Here is a 12,790-nt window from a genome sequence, read left to right as displayed (position 1 = left end):
AATGCAAAACTTTAGATAAGCAGTACTTCCACGTACATTTTGTAATTTGAGCTTTATTTGGTAACAACGCAGCTGCTCGCCTGAGCTAACATGCCAACTATGTGCTGTATACTGCCTGTGAATATACTTCTCATAAATACAGAAGCCAGCACTGAGAGGCTGCAAAAACAGAATTGCATTTCGATGCTAAATGCTGATAACCAATCAGGAAGGAAGTACAGTTGGGGGGGGGGGGGGGCTTATTCCAATCTACAGTTGCACTTGAATACATCATTCAGTGAGACCCATCAATCAGTCTTCACTTTCAGCTGCATTTACCTGCAGAACTTTGAACAAAAGAAATACAGGAAATTTAGCCTTCTACACCTGCTGCAGTTGTACCACATCGACGTTATTTGATGGCAAACTGAAGCTGATTACCACCTTCCTCTGCTCGGCCGTTGATAAGAGATAAATCTCAGTGTTGGAGGGAAATCATATTGGGCAAAAGGATGAAGTATGGATCAGCTGTTAGGAGAGTTCTAGCTTGTGTATCACAACCGCACAGGGATGTTTAGATTGTGGAGATTCTTATTGACATTCTGCTTATTGATTGTGGTAAATAACATTTTATTTTGGCAGAGTTAGGCTGCCATACACATAACCCAATTCTAATGAGTCACAATGATATGGTAAAATAATGAAAAAATGCAAATATTCATTGTCATTCTCCACCTGGACGTGTTTGCGCTAACTACTTCCGTGCCGTTTGGCTGCATACAGCGCCGCCATCTCCGTCCATGCTGCAGTAAGTGATCTTTCATCTTAGACAGACTTCTGCATGACAGGAAACTAGTTTGGCAAAGGGATTACATTACACAGTAGCGCCGTTCAGAGACACGCTGAGCACTGCCACTGTTCCACTGTATTAAACCTGCGCTGGCACACACATCACAGGCGAGAGAATAAACAAAAATGAGAAGCATGCCCCCGAACAAATGTCCGGTTCTAGTAAATCTGGAACCTGCCCCAATTCAGATCTGGTCTCCTGCTCTCTCATTTCTATCTCCCTGTCTGTCTGTCTGTCTGTCTGTCTGTCTGTATGCATCTACAGCTTCATTAATCTTTTTGCAGACAGAGATGGTGGGCGTATGTAAATTTAACCCTCCATTAGTCAGCTTAAGCCGTCACAGCTCTCCTTTGCCAATCTTGCTGCCGCCGCTGCTGAACATTTTCTCTGCATTCTTGCCTATTAGCTCTGCATGCCCACTTGCCGCCCTGCCTGCCTGTATGCGTGACCTGTTTTTCACCATGAAGAAGCAATACTGACTATAGCAGGGTGAGGCTCAGGGGACACATCTCTGACTACACACTTTGGGGTCTGCATAATACAGAGATACAGTACGGGGGGAGAGAGATACATTTAAACCACAGGTCAGTACCAATTCTATGCATCGGTTGCTGGCGGGCAGGCAGCGATATAATGCCAATTCAATAATGGGACTCAACGGCGTCCGTTTGTTCGATGCGAGCAGCCAGTAATGTTAGCTAGCTGTCGTCTATTTCTCCATTTCCTAGGTCACAAACGCCTATTTTCTTAAGCTTAGTCAGGTCCGACCTCAGGGTGATACCGGGTGCACATATCGAGTTTCAGCCTCTACTGTATTTTGTTTATAGTGGGCTGACATTCAACACTTTGTCAGCTCCAGCCCGCATTCTCTGCTGTGTGTTATGTTTAAACCGCTTATGTGCTTTAGTCCAGTTAATGTAGGCCAAACAGTGGAATGGGTTGTGGACTTTTTTTCTTCTAGCCACAGCAGGGCACTCCTTCCCATTAACTTTATCTTTATTTAGCCTCAATGGCAGATATCCAAATGCTTTAAAAAAGTGTTTTCATTGAAAACTGATTCGCACTGATTCAATATTATTGTCTTTATTGCCTTTTCTTTTTGGAAACAGACTTTGAGTTTTATCCCAGACTGTTGGACGTGATTTTCAGCAGGTAGAAAGCTTTCCCCTCCAACAGTAGGCTGTTTATGTCATTGTGATTTACATGTTTATGGCCTTGATAAATATTTATATAGCCGTGGGCTTTCTGTTACATGATCGCTGTTGGCTCGCAATGCTGCATGTCGCTGCTTCTTGTTCGCAGCAACAAGAAATAAAGTGACAATGCGAGCTAACGGTTACACGCCCTGTCAGATGCCACTTCGACAGCGATAGGATTGATAGTGATATTTATGGAAATAAATGATGAAGTGTTGAAAGAGGAAAGGGGTCGTTTCTGTCAGGGGACGGAGAGAGAGTGGGTGAAAGGGGAGAGAAGACTTTCTTGTGGATAATTTGTGGGGGCCCAAAGCATTAAGGTGCTAAATGAAAGCTAATTACATAAGGGCACCAGGGGAAATGGGTGCTGTGTGCCCTCAGGCCCCGGCCATCTATCTGATTTAAGATACACAATGTGTCAGCAGCAAATCGAATCTGCAGGGAGCAATTGAAGTTTCCCTTCACACACACACACACACACACACTCGGACAGAAACACACACACAGGCTTTATTGCAGCAGTGTTAGACCCATCCTCCCAGGTAGTGGATAAGGGTCCCCACTCACCCACGCAGGATGGGTCAGCATAGTCCCTCCTCATGTTATAAATTAGACGCTGACAGAAGATGAGCTGCAGGTTATGCTGAGCACATGTTCTAACCTCAGTGCTGTGGACAGATGGGATTTACAGCCTCGGTACAAACCAGAAAATGTCCCCTTTTAATGAATGGAAAGTCCAAGTTTAAATGATTGCTTAACTGATCAGTGTCAGTTAATTAATTATCCCACTGCTGTTCTGTCTATCATAATCAAGGAAGATGATCATTTGTTCATTTAGGAAAGAAAATGTCTGCTAGATTTTAGCGGCTGCGCTGAGGAGACTTTGTATTAATTTAGCTGATAATGAGAGTAAGGGATGGGCACTGGTCTTCATTTTTGTATTTGATTATTTTATGGGTCCTTTTGATTAAACAATCAAAGTAATTTCATAAAAAAACATGAATATCTCAGTCAGTAATAATGGTAAAACTATGGTTGGTTGGGAATAAGGCTGCAACCAAAAATGTTCCCTTTAATGTGACAGTGTCTTGATTTTTCTGGAAATGACTGCAGTGACTTAATTGATTACTAAAGTAGTTACCATTAGAATTTCCGGTTGAACAGCCATTAGAACAGATGAGTAATAGTTTCAGTTGAAGTTGCGGTTTGCAAATCAGTCATTTCTTGGTGAGTGTTACCGTCAGTGTCGGCAAAAGCTACTTTGAAAAGCAAAGCTGTGAAAGCCAATCACTTCACACAGGAAGACGCTGAACTAAAGCAAAGCTTCCCGAAGGAGAAACCTAGTTCGGTTAACGAAAGCTACTTTCATAGAATACATAGACATGAAGTTATAACAAACTATGATGCAAAAAATGCCACTCAAGTGAGTTTATTGCAAGTGCCCACTAGTTCACAGATCATACCCGGGGCTTCAGACTTACTACTTTTTACAGTGACTGAACAGGTGCATTTTAATTCACTTTAATGACATATTATGTAAGCGGTTGTAAACGTGAACAAAGTTGCAAAGACGAGAAATTGCGATAACCTCACTTGTTTAAAAAATACACTGCCAAATTTTAGGCACACTGGTGCAATCAATGACAGATTTTTGGGGGCATGTGCGACCAAAATAGTCGCACCCTGGAGCCCTGAAACCAGAAAGTTAGAATATCCCACTGTGGGAAAGTTCAAGGAATGTGAATTAAATTAGCCATGGTAAAATAAATACATACGGTCTAACATTGTTTGTTTGTTTCAGTCGTTAACCACACAGATATACAAACATGAATGTAGTTGAACTACCAGCAGGCTACAGTAGAGCAAAATATGGTTAAACTACTAGTTTAATTAAATGTGAACTACTCCCCAACACTTGTTTCCCTTCTGCCTGCTCACAACAATTAATAAGTCTTTTACAGCATTTCCACAATTTGAGGGTATTTTGGTTAAAGTAACTAAAACCGACACACAACAGGTTGAAATAGCGACAGGACGTATATACACTTGAGTTCAGACAACTCAGAAAGTCTATATTTTCCCAAACTCCACGATGAGCGTGCACTTACAGCGCTGCAGAACAGAAGTGACATTGACTAAAACAGGGATAAACTTGAAAGACTGTGCCATTGCCCTTCATTCTGCTCCCTGTGGTCCGCACCATGTGGCCCAATTTCCTGTAAAGCTCCACATTCCAATACAGCAGAGCTATACACTGGGGATTTAACATGTGACCTCATCTAGCCTAAACCGTACCCTTCTCAGAGAGGAACAGTGGAAGTTGTGTCTCCCGTTTAGCTGCCCTCAACTGCTCTCTCCTGCTCAGGACATCATCAAAGTCACAGAAAAAGGCCTCGCTGTCTGTCCCGTTAACACACTTTCCAAGTTGATTGTCTCTTAAAGTGTCATCTGTTCTTTTTCTGGGCTGATCTGCTTTGCCTACACACGCTCTCTATATATAACTGAAGCTGTGCAAAGAGACAACTGAGCCGCGTGATGCTGTATGCCTGAAATCAATATCACAGTAATGATTTTTATATCATAATACTACGCACACGCACTCGTTAAATAATCACACCGATGTCCATAAAACAGCAAGATAACGTTATATGATGTCGAGCAATCCTCAAATATCGCTTATCAGGGTTCATAACCCCGTACTGTCACTTCCTAAATACAATGCACTTGTTATCGTGTGTTTTGACAGCATAATCGTACATCACAATATCCTCATATCCACAATTTCCTCTGACCTTCACAGCATGGTTCCACTGAAAGAAAATAAACAGAGATATTAAATTATTGTGCAGCCTTGAGGCCAGGTCACTCACAGTTATGAAGCTTCATCTTCTTTCTACTTTTGCGTCTTCTTCTACTTCTTTGCTTCCAGGAAGGGTTGCATATTGGATCCCCAAGCAGTTTTCTAGGTAGTTTATTTATGTTCAGCTGCTCTTATTCGCCCTTAAACAGCAGTTATAGATTCAAATTCGCGCATTTTCAACTTGACTTGTCATGCGTCTTAATGTATTTGTCACGTCCTGTGGGTTGTGTTCATCGTAGATTAGCTTTATTAAGTAACTGGTGAAACTGGGCTATTTGTAAATTTTGAGTTCCTAATGGCAAAATGGCTAACATAACAGGAGCACAGCCTGAAAGGAATAAACGTTTTTGCAGTAACTGTAATGACAACTGTCAGAGGGATGTGTATCATGTTTTGTTTGATTGATAAAATAGCCAGAGTTTGACGCTGTAGGTATCTCTGTAGCATCGCTTGAAGCGGCCTCTCTAGTGCAATAGCACAATGAGCGAGAAAGATCTTTTCCTAACCCTAACTAAGTAGTTTTTGGGGTTTTTTTTTAGTACAATTAGCCAAACTGCGACAGTTTAAAAGTGTTAATAACATTGCAAAAGTCATAATATGCCTTAGAATTACAACCGTTTTTCATCACGCTTTAATTTGAAAGTGTAACCAGATGTTGTGTAATACACATTGTTGCTAACTTGATCGCTGGGCCGTTATTTTAAAAAGTCTAATCAGATGTTGGGTATAATGTATCAGTGTTAACTTGACTGTGGAGCCTTTCACATCCAAAACTGATGCTAGAGGAGCAGGTTGAGCGTCACGGTTTGAAGCTGAAGGCTAAATTTGACGAGCTGGGAGTGAGAACGTGTTTGAAGAAAACGCATGCAGTGTCGAGGACGCAAAGAAGTACCTGTCAAAATGTTAGAAACCATCCGTTTGTGTTTATATTATTATTACAAACAGATAAACCGAGGATAGCACGTAGACTAGGTGTGTTTTTGAGTAATGTTCTGCCTCTCGTCAAAGGACTTCATTTGTGCTCTCTGAACCATTGTACTGCTGTTCGGTTTTACGTTTGCACTTCATGCCACGACGTGTGGTCTAGAGTAAATAAAATCTGAATCTGAGTCAAAAAACGGAAAACTGTGCTCAGGCCAGATGAAAAGAAGGCAGCGGAGCAGAATCTGAATTAACAGTTCCCCAGTTCACTGCCAGTCACAGTGGAAATTGCCATTAATGAGACGTCACCGCGGCTGCTTTGCTAATGATTCTTTATGAGCACCTCTGCCTGCATGTTTCCGGACACAAATAAAACCGAGAGAGAGAGATGCAATACTAATTCTTATAAAAGCAATAGTGAGATGGCGCAGTCATTAACTGTCACTTTGTGCACGAGGGGAAGTCAAAGAGCTCGGCTGAATTATGAAGTTGTTTTTGTTTTTTTCCCCTTTCTGAGCTTTCACTTCTGCTGCAGTATGATTCACCTCATTCGCTCCGGCCTTCAGGGCTCGAAAGAGACCCAGCGGACAAACTCGCTGCTCGGGGGTTGAAAAGATTCTAGTTTGGATTATGAGACTCTATTCGCATCATGTTGTCAAATAAGATGGAATGGAGGAATTTGTATCGCCTTGACCAACGAGTCCTCCAAACCAAGATGACAAAATACTCCAGGCAGTTTCTCGGCGCTGTTGCCCCCGGCGGCATGACAGCATCGTTTGTCAGTCGTTTTTTTTTTTATCTGCCCATGACTAGGGTTCATTTTGAATATGGTAAAGCACAAACACTGCTCGGTTAAGGTTAAAGGAAGGTTGAGCTCCTGCTGAAAAGATACCAAAGTTGACTCATAAGATGTCCAAGTCACATTATTTCCAGTGACGTCTCATCGCTCCAGCCTCACTAACAGCGTTTCTTCTGCCTCTGCTTCTGACAGGCAACGATCATAAATCGATGGCAACAAGGTCCCAGTCAGGTAGTTTTTTTCAGTGAGTCACGCCTGACCGTTGACTCCGCGGGAGAAAATACATTGTGTCGATGGCTACAAACAACTCAAACTGTAGAGAATAAAGAAGGCCGGCGCTGTGAAATGATGATTGAAGTGACAGCGCTCACTGTGTGGGAGACGGAGACACTCGGATGTGAGGACGGGTGGGTGTGTGTGTGTGGGTGGGTGGAGTTTAGCGGGAGAAAAAGGGAGAGAGAGAAGAAAAGAGGGAGCCGTCACACAATCACATGATGATTTCTGAAACAAGGGTAGCTTTATAACTGTGCCCCTCTCTAGCAACCAAAAAGCTCCACTGAGTAATGCAAAGAGCAAATCGACCCAGACACACACACACACACACACACACACACTCGCAGGCAGGGTTCCTATTAGTGACACACATGCAGAAAACGCACACATACGCTGTGCGCGCTTGTCTCCGGGTAGGTGAGTTGGATAATCCCATGACTCGCCTGACCTCCTCCATACTTCTGCCAGTAGTGACACTCGATTGGCTGAGAGGCTGAGCGCGGGGAGGGGAGAGGGAGAGGGAGAGGGGGAGGGAGAGGGAGAGGGAGAGGGAGAGGGAGGAGGCGTCTGCCCCAGCAGCAGTAATACGAATATTATATAACCTTGGCAGATGAGGCGGTGTGAGGGGAAGAGGAAGAGGGGGAATGAGCAACGAGAGAGAGAGAGAGAGGGAGGGTGAGAGAGACGGATGCGATTGAGAGAGAGGAAGTGAGAGTGGAGAAAGGCAGGAAGGGAACAAAGTACAGTAAAACAGTGAAATTACACAATAAAGATTATAAAGTCAGCGAACAGATTTAAAAATATATGTTTTACATAATGGGTAGATAGGCGACAGAGTGTTATATAATTCTACTGCATTTATTTTGTTGCATTTTTATTAAAGAAAAGAAACAATATGAAGAATTTGACTCATTAATGCAGTGGGACTATCAATACTATGAAGGTTAATCAGCAACCATTTATTAATTTATTAATCTTTCATTCTTTAAGTCATTTTTTTTTAAGCTAAAATGCCAAATATTTGCTTGTTCCAGCTGCTCCAAAGTGAGGACTTATTGGGGGGGTTTGTGTTTTGTATCACTGTAAACTGAATACTTTTGGGTCTTGGACTGCTGGTTGGACAAAACAAGATATTTAAAGACTTGGACTCGGTCACGGGGAAGGGAAGTTTTCTGACATTTATGGATTAATATGGGAAACAATCTGCTGAATCTGTGAATATAACTGTTAGTAGAGCTGCAATGATTAAATGAGACCTGTTTTGTTGCTTTTAGAGGTGAGACAAACAATATCACTCAATATTGATAAAAAAATATATATTGTGTAAGCGAAGACTAAGCACCCAGTCCAGTGAATATCAGTTGTGCGGGCAGACCAGGTGAATACGTGTTATATCATCGTCAGTTTTGCTTTTTTGAATGTAGATCACACCACCTCCTCTACGGGTCCCCGATAATGGTCGGCCTTTCAGAGAGCCCACTCACTATCAGTGAGTAGGCAGAACGTGGAGGATGTTTACTGAGGTTGCCATAAAAAAAGGTGGAATTGCATATTTTTGCAGAAACTAGCATGCATTACAATTCATCTCAGATAAATGTGCTTGGAGTATTTAATAAAAAATGTAAATTTATCATTTCTGCCCACTCAGGCTTTATCACCGCATTCAGGCTTTAAAAAGAACTGCCAATTAGAAACAGAAACAATAGATTTCTATTCCAAGACGATGTATTTTTACAACTTTATCCAACGGTTTAAGACAGTTCCCACCAAAATTAAAACGTTAAACAGCTACAGTGGGCGAGACTTTTTACCCAAGAAAGCAAGTCAGAAATTACGCCAAAGCTTACATTAGTTTCCCCCAAATGTCTACTATAATGTGTCTGGCAAAGCAGATCTGTTTCCATGTTTGCGTCACGCCTCTGCGTTATAAATGTTCTCACACTCTGCATGTCTCTGCCGAAAGAAACCACCGCTCTCCCACCGCCCGTCTCATACCGTCTTGCTCCCACATATTGGCCTAAAAAAGCTTTGATCTGAATGGAAAAAGAGCTGTCCTCTCATCGGTTCCCACTGCAGTCACTGGTATATGAGTCCCCTAGCGACACAGCAGGTCAGCCCAGTTCAGTTCTGCCTCCGTAGTTGCTACAGCCGCTTTGTTTGTTGTGGACTGTCATTAGTGCTGATCTGTCTTTTCCACCGCCTCGTCATGTAACGTTCCTCGTTAAGGAAAGGTATAACACATTTATGACTTGTAGCTGCTGCGGTTTGATTGAATAAACAGTCGTCGTGCTCTTGTGATTAATTGAAAATCAACATCCTGGTTGTTGTCAAAACTGATTACAACTTGTCTTGTGAATATGCCGTTTGTGAGGCTTCTTGATAAAATCCTGCAGGCGCGCACTGTCTGTCGCGGCAGGAATTCATTTAATTTATTGTTTCTCTCGAGTCATGTTGCCAAGGCGCTCCAATATACGCTATGCGCCGTCTCTCAGGATTGACACATGCTGCTAGCATGTGCTCACACTCAGGAAGAGATGTTTATAGGTGCTAGAACGCTGATTGGCAGCATGTCTCAGGATGTAAACAGTGTCTGTCCTGGTCAGATTTTTGTTACATTTGCCTTTTATAAGTGCAGTGCAGTAACACACACACACACACACACACACACACAGACACAAATGAGTGCACATGAAGAACAGTGTGGGCGGAGAAAGAGCAGCAAAGGGCAGTGAGCTGCAGCCTGCTTTTATGTGTTTTTTTATTTTTTTATAATTGTGTGCGCAGGTGTGTTTGTTACGCTTCTATTTTCTGCACGTATGTACCAGACTGTTAAACACACGCTGCTCAAACACAAGTCACTTTTGCTGTGTGTGTGTGTGTTTGCAAGAGAGGGAGATCGACAGAGAGAGAGAGAAAGTGCACATGTTTATTGCACTCTGGTCCAGTATGCAGGCGTTCCTAATGAGGCTTGAATCTGCGCTGCATGGCTCAGAGCCACACTTGTTGGCTCAGCGATGGGAGGAGCATGTGAGTTGGAGCAGGAGTAGGGGGGGGGGATTATGAGTGCTTAATTCAAACACCACCCTGTGGCCATTTTACATTACCAGCATTTTAGAATACAATTGTGTATCATGACCTTTTCAAACTCATTTCAAAGAACCAAAAATGGCAATCAAAAAGAAGATGTAGATGTAGATCAACTCTTTCGGTGCAGTTGTAGCTAATACAACCTCAGATGATCTGAAAAAAACCCCAAGTTGCTAAAGCAAACACTGTGCGAATGCCTACACGGGCTTCAATTGGCGTCATGTGATCTCCCGCTTCACTTGGCGGTCTGTCTTTCTTTCCGGTGGCTGAACAAACCTCGAGAGAGCCATCGCAGGTCAAGCGCTGCCCGATAATGAGTGTTCACAGCATCTTCACTCAAATCCAGCCATAGCTGCTTTAAGTTGACAAGTAATGAGAGAGCCAGAAAGATGAGCACATAGCAGGAGGACACCATACTCCTCATAACAGGGGGTGGGAGGGGTGGGTTCAAAGAGGACGGTCCTCTTCTATTAATACCCTACTACTGCCAGACCGACAATCCAGAGTTAAGACCGGTACATATTAGAAAGTATCTGCCAAAATTTGAGGAGTGATAGTGTTGCATTTAAAGTTCAAGCAGAGTGTAGTGTGTACATGTCATGAAGAAGACTGAGCTGAATTTGTTAATTTGTATTTTTTAAAGTTAACAGTGTGTACAGGATCCATCGCACAGCAAGGTGAAAATGACAGTTGGGCACATATCTGGGTTTGAATACAGGTTTTCGTGTCAAATTTGGGTCACAGTTTTGTTGAGGTTACTGTACGTCTATCATATACAGTAAAAAACAGTCATAAGTTGTGGGTTTGATATGTTTCGGAATGAGCCGCGCTTAGTCATTTAGGTGTTAGTCATGCAACCTTGAAGGTCTGTGGTTGAGTTGTGTATTTGTTGTTTGAATAAACTTTTTTGCCTCGCTGTGTTTTTCACCACATTTTTATTCAAGTTCGACTGAGTTGAATTTTCTCTCATGGGGCGAAAATGCACCGGCCAATTTTCAGGGTTTCTGGGCTGTCTGCTTCCATAACATGTTGTGCATATTTAAAGCTGCTGAACAGCAGTAAACTATGTCAGTAAATTCTCTCTGTAAGAACCTTTTACTCTAATATGTCAACTAGAGCACGACCGATATATCGACTGACTGATATTATTGGTCTATATCGGCCTATCAAAGCTATATCTGTATCTGCGTATCTGTCTTTTGATATGATTTTGAACAATAAAGTTTATTGTTAAACTGTAAAATATCCTGCCTGCATTACATATCTCTGTCAGGCTGTTTGATAACCTAATTTCTTTGTATAAAGTCTGAATTTTAAACTCTCTGATATCAGTATTGGCCTTCCTGAATTGTTATTGCAGCATGGTCAATTTATTTTTTTTCTCAAAATTGATGAAATACCAATAAATAATGAAACGTATTATTGGATCCTTGACTTTATACGGTATTATTTTGTTCCGACAATGCACATCTTTTACAGACTATGTCACGCTCCCCTTCCCAGGCTCTGGGAACAAGCTCCCAGCTCTCCCTTCACCCTGTCTGTTTATGCCATCTGCAAAACAGTGTGGTCGTCTACTTTTGACTGCCAAAAGCTAAGATGGCATCGCTTTCTAAATCCCGCTACTATCTTAACCTGTCTGCATGTGTCAGGAATGAGTGTTAAGCTATGGCTAAACTCCTTAGCTGGTCGTCCTCCAAGGATCCACCACCTCTACTCCACCTTGGTCGCTGTCCAATCTGCATAAGCAAGTGTCGTCTTTCCAATGACCATGAAGCACCCGCATGAATTTAAGTCGCGCTTGTATGTGGAGACGGGGGTGGCTCCAGATCTCTGAGATGGACACTAACAAGTTTCACTTATATCCTCTCCCCGCTCTTGTCTCGAGAGCTCAGCAGGAGCAACACTTGGAGAATTAGTCGGCAGCACCACCAGCAGGGGCTAAGATATCTATAGGCCTGAATGTAAAGTCATTATCAAGCTTAGCGAGCCAACTCTGTTACATAATGCCCTCATTCAAACCAGTGTGCTGCCAAAACAAACAAGAGAGAAAAGATTTAAGCCCTTCTAATGCGGTCAAATTCTTGTCATGGATTACACAGCCGTGTCAGTCTAACACTAGTCTGGAGTCTGCTTGGCTGCAGCACGCCCCGTAAACTAACACACTCCCAACATACACGCTGGCACTCTGCCTGCAACATATCTGTCCACTTGGTGTTGGTTGCCAGACTCAGGTGTGACCATTACTTTAAGTCTAATTATAGACTGTGGTCTCTGTAGGTTAATGACATCATTTCATCACGAGAGATTTAGTGATAGGCTCCGTTGGGTTTGTCTTTGTGTGATTACACATTAAGCATTAATGAAGAAATGATCAGGGAGCTCTCCGAGGGACGAGCTGATGACGGACATTCAACGTTCTTTCTCATAGAGTGGGGGGTGTGGCTAGTAGTTTAGTAACAGCATGGACATTAGCAGGAATAGTGATAGCGGCCACTCTAACATGAGTTTTTCGCGTGTACCACCATTTCAATTTAGCCAATGGCTTTTGTAAGACACTTTGTAATGCACCAAGCTTGGAGGACGACGACTTGCAGATTCCACTGTTGTCATAAGTCATTGATCAATTTCAGCGACATCTTAATTTTGTTTTTTCTCAACCTGATTGGCTAGTTGATCTGTGCTATGTGGACGTGATGTGTCCCAATAGATGGCTTTGCTGGTTGAATGTATTATTTCACATCCTCTTCCTTGGTTGATGTTTTGTAAATGATCAGTCCCTCCATGACTGCGCTGTATTTTTTAGACTGTTGCCGCTGAAATTT

General features: G+C 42.6%; 1 protein-coding gene across 3 annotated transcripts in view; it reads left to right on the top strand.

Annotated features, from left to right (window-relative positions):
- The window catches only part of LOC311269580 (glucocorticoid receptor-like), a 75,854-nt gene that overhangs the window by 33,779 nt on the left and 29,285 nt on the right, over positions 1 to 12,790 (top strand). The window lies entirely within an intron of this gene.

Source organism: Pagrus pagrus, assembly GCF_965226575.1.
Source record: "Pagrus pagrus genome assembly, chromosome: 14".
NCBI classification, from domain to species: Eukaryota; Metazoa; Chordata; class Actinopteri; order Spariformes; family Sparidae; genus Pagrus; species Pagrus pagrus.
This window is presented reverse-complemented; position numbering and strand designations above follow the sequence as displayed.